The following is a 15,208-nucleotide window of genomic DNA, read 5'->3' as shown; positions in this document are numbered from 1 at the left end:
CCCACTCCTGGGGATATACCCAAAAGAATGTGACACAGGTTACTCCAAAGGCACCTGCATATCCATGTTTATTGCAGTATTATTCACAATAGCCAAGTTATGGAAACAACCAAGATGCCCCGCTACTGATGAATGGATCAAGAAAATGTGGTAATTTTACACAATGGAATTTTACTCAGCCATGAAGAAGAATGAAATCTTATCACTTGCAGATAAATGAATGGAACTGGAGAATATCATTCTGAGCAAGGTCAGCCAGGCTCAGAAGACCAAAAATCATATGTTCTCCCTCATATGCAGACTTTAGATCTAGGTCAAATGCAGCAATGTGGTTGCACTTGGATCACAAGAAAAGGGGAGAGCACACACGGGAGATATAGGAATAGGTAGAAAACCAAAACATGAAAGAGTTTGATGTCCCTGCTCCTGAGGAACTAATACAGAAACCTTAAAATGACAGAGGTTATCATGAGCAGGGGGTCAGGAACCAATGTAAAGATCAGTTAGAGTTGAATCAACATGGGTTGTAACACATGGGTACATGAAAGTAATAGTAGGAATCTCTCTGTATAGCTATCCTTGACTCAAGTAGCAAAAACACTTTGTCGTGCTCGCTTCGGCAGCACATGTACTAAAAATTGGAACGATACAGAGAAGATTAGCATGGCCCCTGTGCAAGGATGACACGCAAATTCGTGAAGCATTCCATATAAAAAAAACCACTTTGTCTTCCTTATTATGCTTATGTCATTTTTTCAACAAAATTAGTGATAAGGGCAGAACAGGACCTGCCTGGAACTGAGTGGGGGAAAGGGGAAAGGGTGGGGGAGGGGGGCAGGGTGGAGAAATGACCCAAACAATGTATGCATATGTGAATAAATGAAAAAATAAATTAATAAAGGTAAAAAATTAAAAGACCTTTAAAATTTATCAAGTCAACTACTTAATTTATAGTTGACATTTACTTTAGTTTACTCAGGCTCTCTTTTTTTCATTTATTCCTGCAAATGCTTAAAAAACCTAAGTGTGTTTCCTATAGACTCACCTGTGTTTAATGATATGGGATATTGGATAGGTGTGTGTACACTGAATTTTTAAGTGAAATTATGTAGTTTTGTAATTGTGATATCTGAAATGTATGTTTTAGAAATGCTATATGAAACATAGACCTTATCTTTATGATGGTTCTGTAAAGTTGAATTTGACTGCTGAAGTTCTGAGTTCCTCCATCGCTGGAAAAATACTGCCTCTGGGATTCTGTATAAAAACATGAAGAAGCAAGAATTACATCTGGGCCATTTAAACAGAGTTATCTAGATGCAAATAGTGAATACCATAGCACATAGTGTTAACCATGACAAATAAAGGTAAAAGTCCTTTTGCTTTAGGGGAGCAAGGCAGGTATATTTTAGCTGGCCTTATACTCGTACCCTCCTCAGCTTGATTTGAATCTCTCTCTCTCTCTCCTCCCTGTCTCTCCCTCTCTCCCTCTGAATGTGTATGTGTATCGGTCTGTCTCTCTTCCTACTCCCTTTGTCATTTTGAGATACAACTAAACATCACACACACACACACACACACACACACAGAGGTCCTGAATCAATAGAGTAATCAAGCAGTAGTTATCACTTTGGCTTTTAAGTGGACAAAAAAGGAAAATAACAAGACTTTTAGTTAATCTTAATAACACATCAGGCAATTAAATTCATTTTTCTATTGGAATACTACGTAAATTCCTGGCTTTTCCTAGATGGCTGGAAATGAGTTATGTAGGAATAAATAGGTCAGACAACATGAAAATAAGAGAGAAATGTTTAAATGTAGCCTACCACTGAGATCAATATGAATAGTGTGTTCAGCTGTTTCACAGTGGACCAGATGTCTGCTGTTTTTGAGGGGGGTTTTTTGGTTTATTTATTAATTTATTCATATGTAACATTGTTTGGGCTATTTATCTCCCCTACTCCCATCCCCTCGTTCTCCTCCCCACCCCCCTTGCTTCCACAACCTGTTCTGCCCTCTTCCCTGATTTTGTTGAAGAGAAGACATAAACAATAATAAGAAAGACATAGCATTTTTGCTAGCTTGAGATAAGGACAGCTATACAGAGAGATTCCTAGCATTGCTTCCATACACATGTGTATTTCAATCCAAATTGATTCCTCTCTACCAGACCTCTTCACTACTTCCCTATCACCTTCTCCTAGTGACCTCTGTCATTTTAAGGTTAGTATATTAACTCCTCTACAGCAGGCACATCAAACACTTTCAAGTTTTGGGTTTCCTACCTTTCCTTATTCCTCCTGTATGTATTCTCCCCTTAGCGTGTGACCCATGTCCAATAATATCACTGCATTTGTTTTAGGTCTAAAGTCTGCTATTCTTTAAAACATACTTCCCTGTTTCCTAGTATCCTCCAGTTAAGATGCTGTTTGCTAGGGGTTGGGAGTGTCACTCGATGTTGAATTATGTGCTAAGCATGTACAAGGCCTTGGTTAAATCCTGAATAGCACCCTGCCACCAAAAAAGGTTTCAGCTTCTTCATAAAGTTATTAAGCACAATGATTGCTTATTTATCTTTGGACCTCCTATATCCCTGAAATTGTTTAGGCAATGACTAGGTACCAGGATACATGTCCTTAAAATTTAACTACAAGAGCAGGCACACACCAATCACTCTCCTAAAAGATAATTTGTCGTTAAGATTTGATGTTCCTCCTAACTTCTCAGAGGAATGGCTTATGATTCTATGTCAAAGTGTTTTTGGAAACTTTTTACAAGGGAAGACACTTCTTAAAAATAAGTAATCTAAATTTTCTTTCCTGAAAGAGACATTTTATAGGAAAAAGTAAGATAATTAATGTGAGATTAAAAAATACGCAGCTGCTAAAATATTTTTATGATTTTAGCTCAGCTGCATGGATGACCTTAAGTTTCCAGAATTTCTTAATCTCATTTTGATCTATCAAACAGCTATGCCAGTGTTTTTATCAGAAACCATATCTACTTCCTAGGTTAGCTTATGAACTATGACAACTGAAACATTCTGTTCCAGCCTAGGCTTGGGAACCATCCCTTTCTTATTAATTTTGTTACAACTGGACTATAAAAATGTGGGTTAAAATTTTTAAATAAATTTTTTATTTGGATATATTCATTATACAGAGGGAATTCTAAGTAACAATTCTGATTAGTCTTACATTGTACATTATTTACATTGCTCCTATCATTTTTCCCTAACAGCCTCCTCCCCAACTCACTTAAAGCAATTGCAAGAGGTTTTTTAGTTCTGTTTCATATAGGTGTATGAAGTCCATCAACCATTTACTGTCACCTTAATCTTCATCCTCCCTTCTCCCTTCCTATTAGTACTTCCCCTCCCCCTGAACACACCATGCCTATTTTACAGTCCTGGTTTTCATTATTAATGTTTGAGTTGACATTCAATGGGGTGTCTTAGTGTATGCCCACGGTGAGTGTGCTTTACTTTGCTCTGTTCAATCCCTTCAAATAGCCTCCCTTACCCCTTTACCTCACACCCACTGTTTTTCAACAGTTTTCAATACACATCCTTATATCCTCCACCTTCACATCTTATGGTATGCAATATTATCAATGTGCTATCATTCTCTTTTTCTTTCTCTCTTTCCCTGAGTTCCATAGAGTATTTACACTGTTACAGACATGTTCTATAACTGAGTTTTTATATGATCATGCTTGTTTTTGTGTATAAATTCATCTTTGGAGGATCTATCTTCCATGTACCAAAGAAAAGATGTTTCTTTTGTGTTTCTAATCCTGGCTAACTTCACTTAACATGATGTCCTTAAATTGCATCCATCTACCTTCAAACTCTATGTCATTATTCCATGTGACTAAGTAATACTCCATTGTGTACATATACCACAATTTCATGATCCATTCATCAGTTGTAGGGCATCTGGATTGTTTCCAGAGCTTGGCAATTATGAATATTGCTGCAACAAACATGGGTATACAGGTGTCTCTACTCTATTCTGTCTTATGTTTTTTGGGTAGATACCCAGGAGATCATATGGCAGTTCTATCTCTAGTTTTGGAGGAATCCCCATATTTCTTTCCATAGTAGTTGTACTAATTTGCATTCCTACCAGCAGTGTATAAGTGTATAAGTGTATCAACATTGTAAAAATGGCCATACTACCAAAAGCAATCTACATGTTCAACACAATCCTTATCAAAATTCCAATGACATTCTGCACAGAAATAGAAAAAACAATTGTGAAATACATATGGAAACACAAAAGATCTCAAATAGCCAAAGCAACTCTAAGCAAAAAGTCCAAATGATGAAGGCGTCACAGTACTTAACTTCAAACTATACTATAGATCCATAACAGTAAAAACAGCATTGTATTGGTACAAAAATAGAAAGGAAGACCAATGGATTAGAATAGAAGATCCAGATATCAAGCCATGCATCTGTGGCCAACTGATCTTCAACAAAGATGGGGAATACACACACACGATGGGGAAAAGACACCTCTTCAGCAAATGCTGCAGGGAAAACTGCATATCCACATGCAGAAGACTGAAACAAGATCCCTGTCTTTCACCCTGTACCAAAATCAACTCAAAGTGGATCAAAGACCTAAATATAAACCTGAAACTTGAAACAACTCCACAAAGCAGTAGGAAATACACTAAAACTGATAGATATAGGGAATGACTTCCTAAACAGAACTCAAAAGGCACATTTAAGAGAAACAATGAACAAATGGAATTGCATCAAACTTAAGAGCTTCTGCACAGCAAAGACAACTGGCACCAGATTCAAGAGATAGCCCACAGGATGGGAGAAAATCCTTACCATCTACTCATCTGACAAGGGACTGATATCCAGAATCTACAGGGAACTCAAAAAACTTATCACCCAAAGAATCAACACCCCAGTGAAGAAATGGGCACATGAATTAAACAGGGAATTCTCAAGGGAAAAGGTACAAATGGCCAGTAAATACATGAAGAAGTGTCCAACTTCTCTGGCTATAAAAGAGATGCAAATCAAAACAGCATTTACATTTCATCTCACCCCAGTTAGAATGACCATAATCAAGGGTAATAACAACAACAAATTCTGGCAAGGATGTGGGTTAAATTTTTTATAACATTCTTGAATTAAAATGAGTTTGGATATAACTTGGTTGGAGGTCAGTGGTTATAGCTAGATAGGAGGTCAGTTCCTCTCTGCTGGGCAGCACTTCTTCTCAAAGAGAATAGACAGTAGGCTTTAGTGGAAGAAGAGAGAGGTGTGGAGGGAAGAGCATGAGAATGCATAACATGGTAGGCAATACTTTCTAAGCTAGGGAAACAAGGAAACAGAATTGAGTTCTCAGATTAACACCACTCTGCTGGAGTGAGGGCATGATTTTGTTTTTGATAATGGTGGCATATTTACACAATCTGGTTGTAAAGTTAAATAAAATATTGTGGATGCACATCACAGAGATTCACTTAGCAATTAGGAGAAAAGAGAAATGTAGAAAGCCCAAAACTAATTGATCCTAACAACAGAGCTAAATAAAAAGAAGTGAAATGAAATAGGTAGCATAGTATTCTGTTTTTCTATACAAACTCATACATGCAAGTAGCATTATTCATATATGTACAATATTATATATATTTATATATGTTATATATTTATATACATAATGGTGACAACAGTGGAAAAATGGAACTGGAAAAATGGTAATAACCAGCATATGATTTAGAAAAAAAGGAGCCTTGAGGGAACAAATGATGATAAAGTTACATTATAACCAGAGTTTAACTTTGTGCATTTGAGGTCCTTTAAGAAAATGAACTAATCTGACATGAATCAATTTGTCTTTCCTATCATAGATATTTAATTTTTCTCCATGGCTACTTTTAAGAACTCTTGTCTTTGGTTTTTCTGCAGTTTCACTATAGCTATCTACCTGTAGAATTTTTGTTATTTGTTCTGGTTGGAATTGTTAGCTACCTTTCTAAATCTAAGTAACTTGGCGTCTTTCAACTCCTAACCATATCTCCTAAAAAGTTGCTCATTTTTTCTATTATGACATTTCAGACTCAATATGTTGTAACTTCTCAACCTATCCTTGATGTCTGTTATCTCTTTTTTGTACTTCCTGTCTTTTCATCTGTTTGGGTTGTATTCTGAATAACTCATTCTGCTCTACTTTTGTGTTCCTAACTTTTTTCCTTAAATATATCCACTCTGGCACTTAACCCAACTGCTATAGTACTATTTCACCTATTGTTACTAAATCTTTTTTTCAGATGTTTAGTCAACTTTGATAGTCCTTCGTATATTCATTATTCCTATAATTTATTTTTATCTTGTAAAAACATTGAAATAATTTCTTTGTATTCTGAATCTGATTATTCTAATATCTTCAATATTGGGGGAGTCTAATTCTAATAATTTTCTTTCTGATGAATAACTCTCTTCATTCCTATATCCTTTGGCTAAGGTTTTGACTTTGAATCCATACTTTTGAAGCTTTATGGTAATTATGTGTGACCTATGTGATTTGTCTTTACTTCTTTAGAAAACCTTGAATAAATCACAACCTGGAAACATTTTAAACTAAACCTCTAGCTTGAATTGTTTTTACAATACATAGATTATGTGAATTCATTCTGTAAGTCCACATCCTTATGATATTGTGAGCAGAATTTTTAGGTGGAGATTCTCTTATAATCATATGAGGAATAAAGGCAAGCCCAGGTACATGTCTCAATTTTATACATTGCTAAAATATTTTAGTTCACTTATTGAAAGTGTGGTCCTTAAGGAATCCTGGCTTTATACAGAGGTCTCCAAGGTGACTATTTATTTGTTATATACAGCTTAGATTTCGTCTCTTGTTCATGCCAGTAACCATTAAAATCGAAACTATGGAGAATTAGATATGATAGATGACCCTAGTACTCTCTCCCCCAATTTGGGTTTATTCTTCTTTACATTTCTGATGACCTTTTGATTATCACTGAGTCAAGCAGGTTACAATGCACATACACAGATATTCTAGATCAATTTTTTCCAGGGTTATCTTGGAATGTTTTGTCTGAACATATAGTTAGCCTTTGTATTGGAAACCAGGACTTTACTTTTTTATATTTTCAAGTATCATATGATATCTAGTGAGGATATCATATATTCTTTGCTGTGACCATTTCTAGCACACAGTAGCCATCAAATACTATGTGATATGATGTGTGCATTGATTAATGAATAGGTCAATGACTGAAGGAAAAATTTTATCCCTAGACCCTGTATAATTTTTGATGTAGGATGCTAAAGAATGTTCATGAAATATCTTATGGTTGATAATATACTTTATGTTTTGCTTTGGTGAAGAACTTGACTGGTATAGTTTTTATACTCATAGTTTGCTCTATATATTTTTCCAAAATAAGGACTTTGTCTAGTCAACTCTACAATCTTAGCAGAAAAGCTAAATATATTTATTAGCATTTTATTTATGGAAATAGATAAAAAAAAACACTCAAAATTGTATAATGATAAATAACTTGCTAATCTTGAATTTTATCTTTTCTACAGGATACAGAATAGTAACCACATTAATGGCAAGTAAATTATTTTTTTTCAAATTTTGATATCTCATGAATAGCTGTTTATTTATTAGTTTTCCAATACACTATGAAGTATATCTTCTTGCCTTTAAATAGTTTTGATGGAAAAGTCTTTTTCAACACTTTTATTTTTAAGTTTATAGTTGGAAAACAGTGTTTTGTTTCTAGATTTTTATGTCATAGTCATTGATTCTTTCTTATTTTAGCCACATATGCAATCTTGCAATTTTCTATAATAGAAAAAAACTCTTTAAAATAAACCTTAAGTTCAGAATGGCTGGTAATTATTTATGGAGAACAGTAGTCTCTGCTTATAAAACTGTGAATTGTATAACCATTCCATAGTCCTGATTTGGGAATGTCTGAGAGACTTTGGAAGGCTTTGATGAAGTAATTATGTTGGTATGTGTAATTGATATAGTGTTAGCATTATGAGGCACCATTTATGAGAGAATAATTTCCAGGAATGGAAAAAATGCTTTCTATAGTCTTACACAAATCATGATTTTTAAAGGTTCTCATTTTTAAAGAGTGCAAAGTACACAACAGGGACCATCTGAGTAGGATGAGTTAGGATTGTGGGTTCTTAAGCAAGTTAGCAAGTTACCTGCACTGAATAAAGGTTATGGGAATGGGTTTTGATATCATACAAATTTGGGTTGAAGTCCCAATGTCTTTAGTTTATACATATATTTATATATGAATGGGATATGATACCATTTCTGAATTTTACTTTTTTATATCTGAGATGAGCATTATCATACCTTCCTTACAAGGTAATCATGAGAAATTATTGTGAACATGGAAGCAAAGTTCTCACTAGGAGGTCTGAAACATTCTAGACATGCAGTTTCATTGCAGAGTTGCTATGAAGATCACATGATGCAAGGCAAGTGAAAATGTTTTGAAAAACTATATAACCATAAAGGGCACCACTGTTTTAATAAAAATTAAATCATGTTGGCCTTATGTAAATTTTCTTGAAAAGTAACTTTATACAAAATACAGTGCACAGATACAATATACATAATATAACACACAAAAATCTGTACCCAACTTGAAACACATTGTTCCTTTTTCAAGAATTCATGATGAGGCCTGAAAACTTTGTGTTATTTTGCCATATATATTGAAATAATAGTTTATAGTCATTCCAGCAATCAATATCTATTGATTTTTAAAGAAAACCCTATGTACTTAATTCCATAGCATGGATTTAAAAAATAAAATCATAACTAGGAAACACTATTTGACAGAGGAAATAGATATGGAAGCTGACAACTGTTCTAAAGAAAAGGTAAAATAGAAGCTCCAATATAATAGAAGCAATGAGATGGAGAACTATAAGGGAAGATATAAAACACTTCAAATCAGGCAATAGGGAAGACTTCAAGAGAACTGCTGACTTTTAGTTGAGTTTTGCAATAAAAATAGCATGTCTTCCTGCATGGGAAACAGTAGGGACAAGCCAGCCTGTGTGCTTAGCCTGAGCAATGACATGGAGTTTTGGAGGTAGGAAGTGAGCTTGTCACAGGTCAGCAGTTTGGTGGGCCTAAAGATACTGTGTATAAAAGGTTTAATTACCAATGAGGAGGTCCGACCACTGCTAGCCTGGAATTTGCTGCTATTCCTTAGTTATGGCTCTTGTGAATAGACACCCTCTCCCTAAAGCATTTCTATGACCAGCTTGATAGAATTGTGCTACAGAGTCTTTGTAAATTCTGTGAAAATTAGTCTTGAATCCCTCCATTTTACACAGAAAGAAATCAACTCTTAGAAAGTTTTGGGACTCAGGTCAGCCAACATTTCCCACTTTTTTACAGCTGCAGTCACAGTAGATTGCTTACAGTCTTCTGAAGAGCCATGAAATTTTTGGTCAAGATTGATGTATGGACACATCAGCCGCTTCTGAAAGCAAAGAGTAGGTCTAACACCCTGGGGACAGGGCTAAATACATTTGGTAGCATGGCACAGTCACATGTGGAGAGGATTGCTAATTTCAAACTAAGATGGGTGTACTAGTCCAGATTCAAATTGGGTTCTGCCGTTATTACTATTATCATTCTCTCTGCAGAGAAATGAGTAATTAAATCAGTGGTGAAATGCCAACTTGTGTTTAACACAGGGCAACTTTGGATTAGAGTTCTAGAATTAAAACATGGATTTGATAGAGATTAGAACTAGAACACTGTTTTTTTGCAGAATGTCACACGGAACATAAGTGTATTGATCATATATTTAATTATGTCATATTTTAAGCCTTAAAACTATCAGTGTAAGTACTTATTTTTCACAGAGAATATGTAAATATTCTCTGTGTAAATGATAAAAAGTGCTAAATTTAAAACTTATTAAATTATTAAATCATGATACATGTACTTGCTTAAACAGTATATATCACAACAATAAACATGAAAGCGGTATAAGCAACACAAATAAATATTCCTGATAAAATGTGAACTGAAAACAAAACAAAAATTGATATTTACATTGTAATTACCAGGGTGAAACCACAAAGAAAAATAATAAAAAGGAACATAGAGCAATAAAAGTTGATGAGCTTGTTGATGGCAGATGGCATACTTCTTCATTTCAATTTTTATTTTATAATCTTATTTTTGTAATCAACAGTCAAAAATCAAATCTTATTTAAAATGCACTGCTTATTTCTGAACTTGGTATAGGATGTCTGAAATGTTATATATTTTTAGTCAGATGAGAAGGCTTCACCCTCACTTCTAATTCTTATTTCAATTGAAAATAAATCTGCCTACAGGTTTTCAGATGAGATGAAGCTGCTACAGGACAGTACGGAACATTATCTAGTAGACACCGGGTGGTGGGGGATCCTCCCAGGAAGTATTTTCTACAGAGTCAGCACTAAGTTGAAATATAAATCATGCTATTTTACATACTTAAATATTTCTGTGGAAGTCTGTGTAGTTACTATTAAAATGTGAATTGATTTAAAGAATCAATGTATTTTAAATGAAGCATTTTTTAGAAAGGTGGTACACACCAGTAATCCCAACATTTTGGAGGCAAAGGATCCCCCAAGTTTAGGCCAGCCTAAACTACAATAGGAGTTCAAGGCCAGCCTGAGCTATGTAGGGAGTAAAACATAACATTTAAGCTGGAGATGTGAGAAAGACTATTCCCTTCAATTTTTGAGATGACAGTCACTAGGCAATAATTTTTTCTTAATTGTAGAGGGTTTTTTTTCCTTTCTAAGCAGAGAAAGGCTACTCTAGTCTGATAGGGAAGAATAAAGGTACAGAGAAGACAATGGAAGAGAAAACATTATCTCAATATTAGAAACCAGAAAGAAGACACAATGGAGGAAAAGCTAGAAAAGGCAATAGGGAGAAACTGTGGGAACATATAATAACAGAAAAATAATAAAGATAAAGAAATGATCATTTGTGATTCTTGGTGAGAGAGTAGGGCGATAGAGTGATGCTTGTGGATGCACAGGGATTCTGAGAGCACATTGAGCCACTAGACACAGAAACTGTGACAATGGATAAGCATACACTTTCAGTTGAAAAATTCCTACTAAGTACCTAATTACCTGCTCTGTGCTAGGTGTTTCACAGATGTGAACTCACTGGTTATGCACCAGCTGCCATCCAGAAAGACAAAAATATTAATTAATTAATTTCTTAAAATGTGTGGACTGTTTTCCAACAGAAAGCCTGTAATTAATTTAACCTTTGGCAAAGATAGAAGAGTATCTTTTATCTTATGATCCTACCAACAGTGTAAAAGGGTTCCTTCCTCCCTCTCCTCTCAACCCCAAGCCTAGCCAGCATTTTATAAAAATTGTCTTGATGACAGCCTCTTTTGAAAAGCGCCTGTTTGTGTGAAAGAGGAAAGAGCTTCCATACATACTTCCATATGTAAGTATGTGTGGAATTGTCACAATGAAACCCATTTATTTTGTGTTGTTGATACATACTGACAATTTTTTTAGAAAAGAAAAGCATGATTGTTCCTCTAAAATATTTCAGTTATATACCTGATAGATACTGGAAAATAGCAATATTACTCATATTTGTATGATCACAGGTGACAAATATTCTAAGAAGTCATGGGCAAATTTCCTCTGACTGCCCATGGAGTAAGGAAGTCATAGTAGCTCTTTGAAAAGCATTGAAGTAGTTACCAAGTCCTGTGGTGAGTGAAGGGTAGGTAAAGATGAATTAAATGTAGTTGTTTGGCTTCGGAAACACACAATTTACCTACTTGAATGATGTAATAAACTGTTGGAAACAACACCCCAATCCTTCAGTCTGCCATTGCTGCTGTTTTTCTGTTTTGTGGATTGAAATTAAACTTGCACCTGTGGTATTAGTGAGCCAATTCTACCAACGTTGATCCTCTCAATGCTCTGCTCCAAAATGCTCCTCTTACTTGATTACAGGGAAGTTGGTTGTTTTCTTCCCCAAAGGGCCATGTGTGAGACGAGTCTTACAAGGCATAGCAGGTGATTTTGGTGCCTCTGCCAAATCCATTTAGTGTACCTGACATCAGCACAGCTGTGGCGGACAGCTTCCTTGTACTGCCAGCTTCCTTCAAGCTCACCTTCTTCCACATTTCTGTCTTGGTCCTTTCTCTGCTATGAGCATTACTAACACCAAATAGTCCATCACTACTTCATGTCAAACTCCGGACCTATCCCAACCATTAACTGCCTCTATGAATCAGGCTTCTAAGCTACATTCACAGTGACTAGGTCTTCAAAGATTTAAAAAATTATCAATTTGGAAATATAAGCAAAGAGGAAATAATAATACCTGTGTGGTATGAGTAAAGGGGAGGAATATATCTTCAGAATAACTTCATATTTGACATAAATATAATCCAGGAAAATCTCAAAGATTTATTACTGAAATTAACATATTTTTGATATGCTGATCCCAAATTAAAATTAAATTTGAAACAAAGAAGTAAAGAACCAACTACAGCAACATGATTCAGGTAATGACTGGGATCCTAAAGTGCTTGATGCATAGGAGAGGAGTTAAAAGAATGGAATGATGAGACACAAATACAACACAAAGGAAGAAGTCATCAGAAGGAAGAAAATGTCACAAGATTCAGAAAAACACCATAAGAAAGAGCAGATACAGATGAAAGAACAAATAAGACTGGTGGTGGAAGAAAACTTTTAGGGCTATTATTAAAATTAAGAATATAAAAAATTATTAATCTATAAGTTGACCACATTAAAACATCAGCAAGCAGCACTACGTAACTGTAACTGGTTTATTGAGCTTGGTGGATTCTGAAGTTTTCATGAAAGTTTCTACTTCAGTGCATTCAACAAGGTCTGCTGATTACTTTTCATCCACACACCTGAATGAAGTCATAGGCCAGTCTCATGATGATTTTGGGATTCTAGCTTGTATCAGTAGCTTGAGGGTATGTTAAAAACATATTGTCAGCTCTAGTCCCCACAGTTTCTCAATCGGTAGTTCTCTAGTGGCCCCAGGGATCTATATCTGTAGCAACTTCCCAAATGCTGCAGGAGACTACATTTTGCATCAGAGTTTCTAGTCAGTCTGAAAAAAGAATCAGCAACTACATTTCTGAAGTATTAAAAATAAAGTCATCTATGCCAGGCATCAGTGGCTCACACCTGCAATCCTAGCAACTTGAGAAGTTGAGATTGGGAAAATCACAGTTCAAGGCCAGCTCAGGCAAATAGTTTGTGAGAACGCCACCTCCCCATCTCCAAAATAACCAGAGCAAAATAGATTGGAGATGTAGCTCAAGCATTAGAGCCCCTGCTTGGCAAGCATGAAGCCCTGCATTCAAATCCCAATTCCATCAGGAAATAAAGTCATCTGTAATTATAGATTTACTTCCTCATGATTTATACCTTCTTGGGAGCTATAGAAGACCTTTAGGAGGTTTTCTTGCTTTCTTAAGGACTGTACCACTTAGGGGTCAGAGGTTGTTTGGGGGTGAAGTGGCTTCACAATTAGTTGAGTAAGGCATGAGGCCTCAGAGAACATGTTCATTCATGCAGGCATTTCTGACCACGGTGATGACAAAGACTGTGGGTGACTAAGATGGAGAACTCATGACAAGACAATGCTAAGCTAAGGCCTTGTATTCCCTGTTCAAGTTATGGGTGCAGAATCATAAGGACTTTAGCTTACTGCTAAAGGAATCCCTCAGATATGGTCTTCGAGGATCAGATCCAAACTTAATTGTATAAGATGAAGTGTAGTACAATCATTTGAATCTCATCCTTCTTATGCTTGTTGTGCTAAAATGAGATAAATAAGAACTAATGGAACTCTGAAGTGTGGGATGGAGACAAATTTAGGCATACTAAAATATAGCTAGGCATTTAAAACAGAAAATTATTGCAAAATCTTCATACTGTGAAAGCAGCCCCTCTTCTCCCTCAGGAAAGGAAGTGGACTTCCTTTATAGAGACCTTTCAATAACTTTAAAAGGGGATCTGGCTTCAAAATGAGATGTAGACTGTTTTCAGGAACTGGAACCACACTTGCCATCCGTTACTTCCACTCAATCCATTGTTAGAATTGTGCTCTAGCAGAGCCCCAGTGATACTGTGACCATTCAAGGAGAAGATAGCAGAGCTAATGAAATAACGCATAACACTGATTTGTATCTGAGAGGGCAGTGGAGTCATGGATAGAAATAGTTATTAAGGGTATCGAACCAAAGGTGACAGAATAGAAAATTAGATCAAGCCTATGTTATTTGTATGAGTGCATACAACTGAATTTGTGACTTATATTGTTGTCTCAAGCATATGACTAGACCTGGCCTTAAGGGTGACACACAGGCAAAAGAGATGGAGGGACCACTCAGGCATAACCTAGAGGGGAGGGTTCAGAAAACTCCAGGAGATGGGAATGTTAGAATGGAATTGTTATATGTAATCTACTCAACCACCTTCTAAACCTAGGAAAACATAATAAACAAAAACTTTTACAAAATACTCTTTAGAATTTGTCCCCTGAAGGCCAGAGATGATAATGGATGGGGTCAGCATATAGCTAGGGTTTCCAACTACAGCAGGCATAACTGATTTCCAAACTATAGAGAACACGTGGGTCCAACTGTTATAAGGGATCATCAGTGTGGAATATGACTTCCAGACCCCATCAAGGAAGAGAACCCTGGCAATGAAGTCACGGGGCAGGCTAGACTTACATGCAAAGATAAATTCTAGTTCTAGAAGGAAGAACCTAACTGAAGTCACCATATTGATGACTGGCAGACTAACTCAAGAGGTAGAACAAGCATCTGTCTAGCAAATGTAAGGTTCTGAGTTCAAACCCCAGTACAGCCCAGACAACAAATAAATAAAACCCTAAATATACTATATTAAGGGAGTGAAGATAAAAGTCGTGGGATAATACATAAATACAGAAAAAGGATATGAGAAAACACAATGTGCATCCATGATAAAAACTCGATAAAATATCATTAGGAGGCAATGGTTGGCAGATAAATGCCAAAGGACTCTTGTGTTTCTGCATGTGTTAAAAGCAAGGTCTTGATTGTTATTATGGCTTGTACTGTATCTTCCAGCATGTTTACA

At 35.8% G+C, this 15,208-nt stretch overlaps 1 non-coding gene across 1 annotated transcript; it reads left to right on the top strand.

Moving 5' to 3' along the window:
* The first annotated feature begins 607 nt into the window (after window positions 1-607).
* LOC141420987 (U6 spliceosomal RNA) lies at window positions 608-715 on the top strand. Its single transcript, XR_012445695.1, has one exon. It is a non-coding gene; the product is annotated as a U6 spliceosomal RNA (small nuclear RNA).
* Window positions 716-15,208: the final 14,493 nt, after the last annotated feature.

The sequence above is a fragment of the Castor canadensis genome, chromosome 2, assembly GCF_047511655.1.
Source record: "Castor canadensis chromosome 2, mCasCan1.hap1v2, whole genome shotgun sequence".
NCBI classification, from domain to species: domain Eukaryota; kingdom Metazoa; phylum Chordata; class Mammalia; order Rodentia; family Castoridae; genus Castor; species Castor canadensis.
The sequence above is the reverse complement of the archived record's forward strand: the minus strand, read 5'-3'. Positions and strand labels throughout refer to the sequence as shown.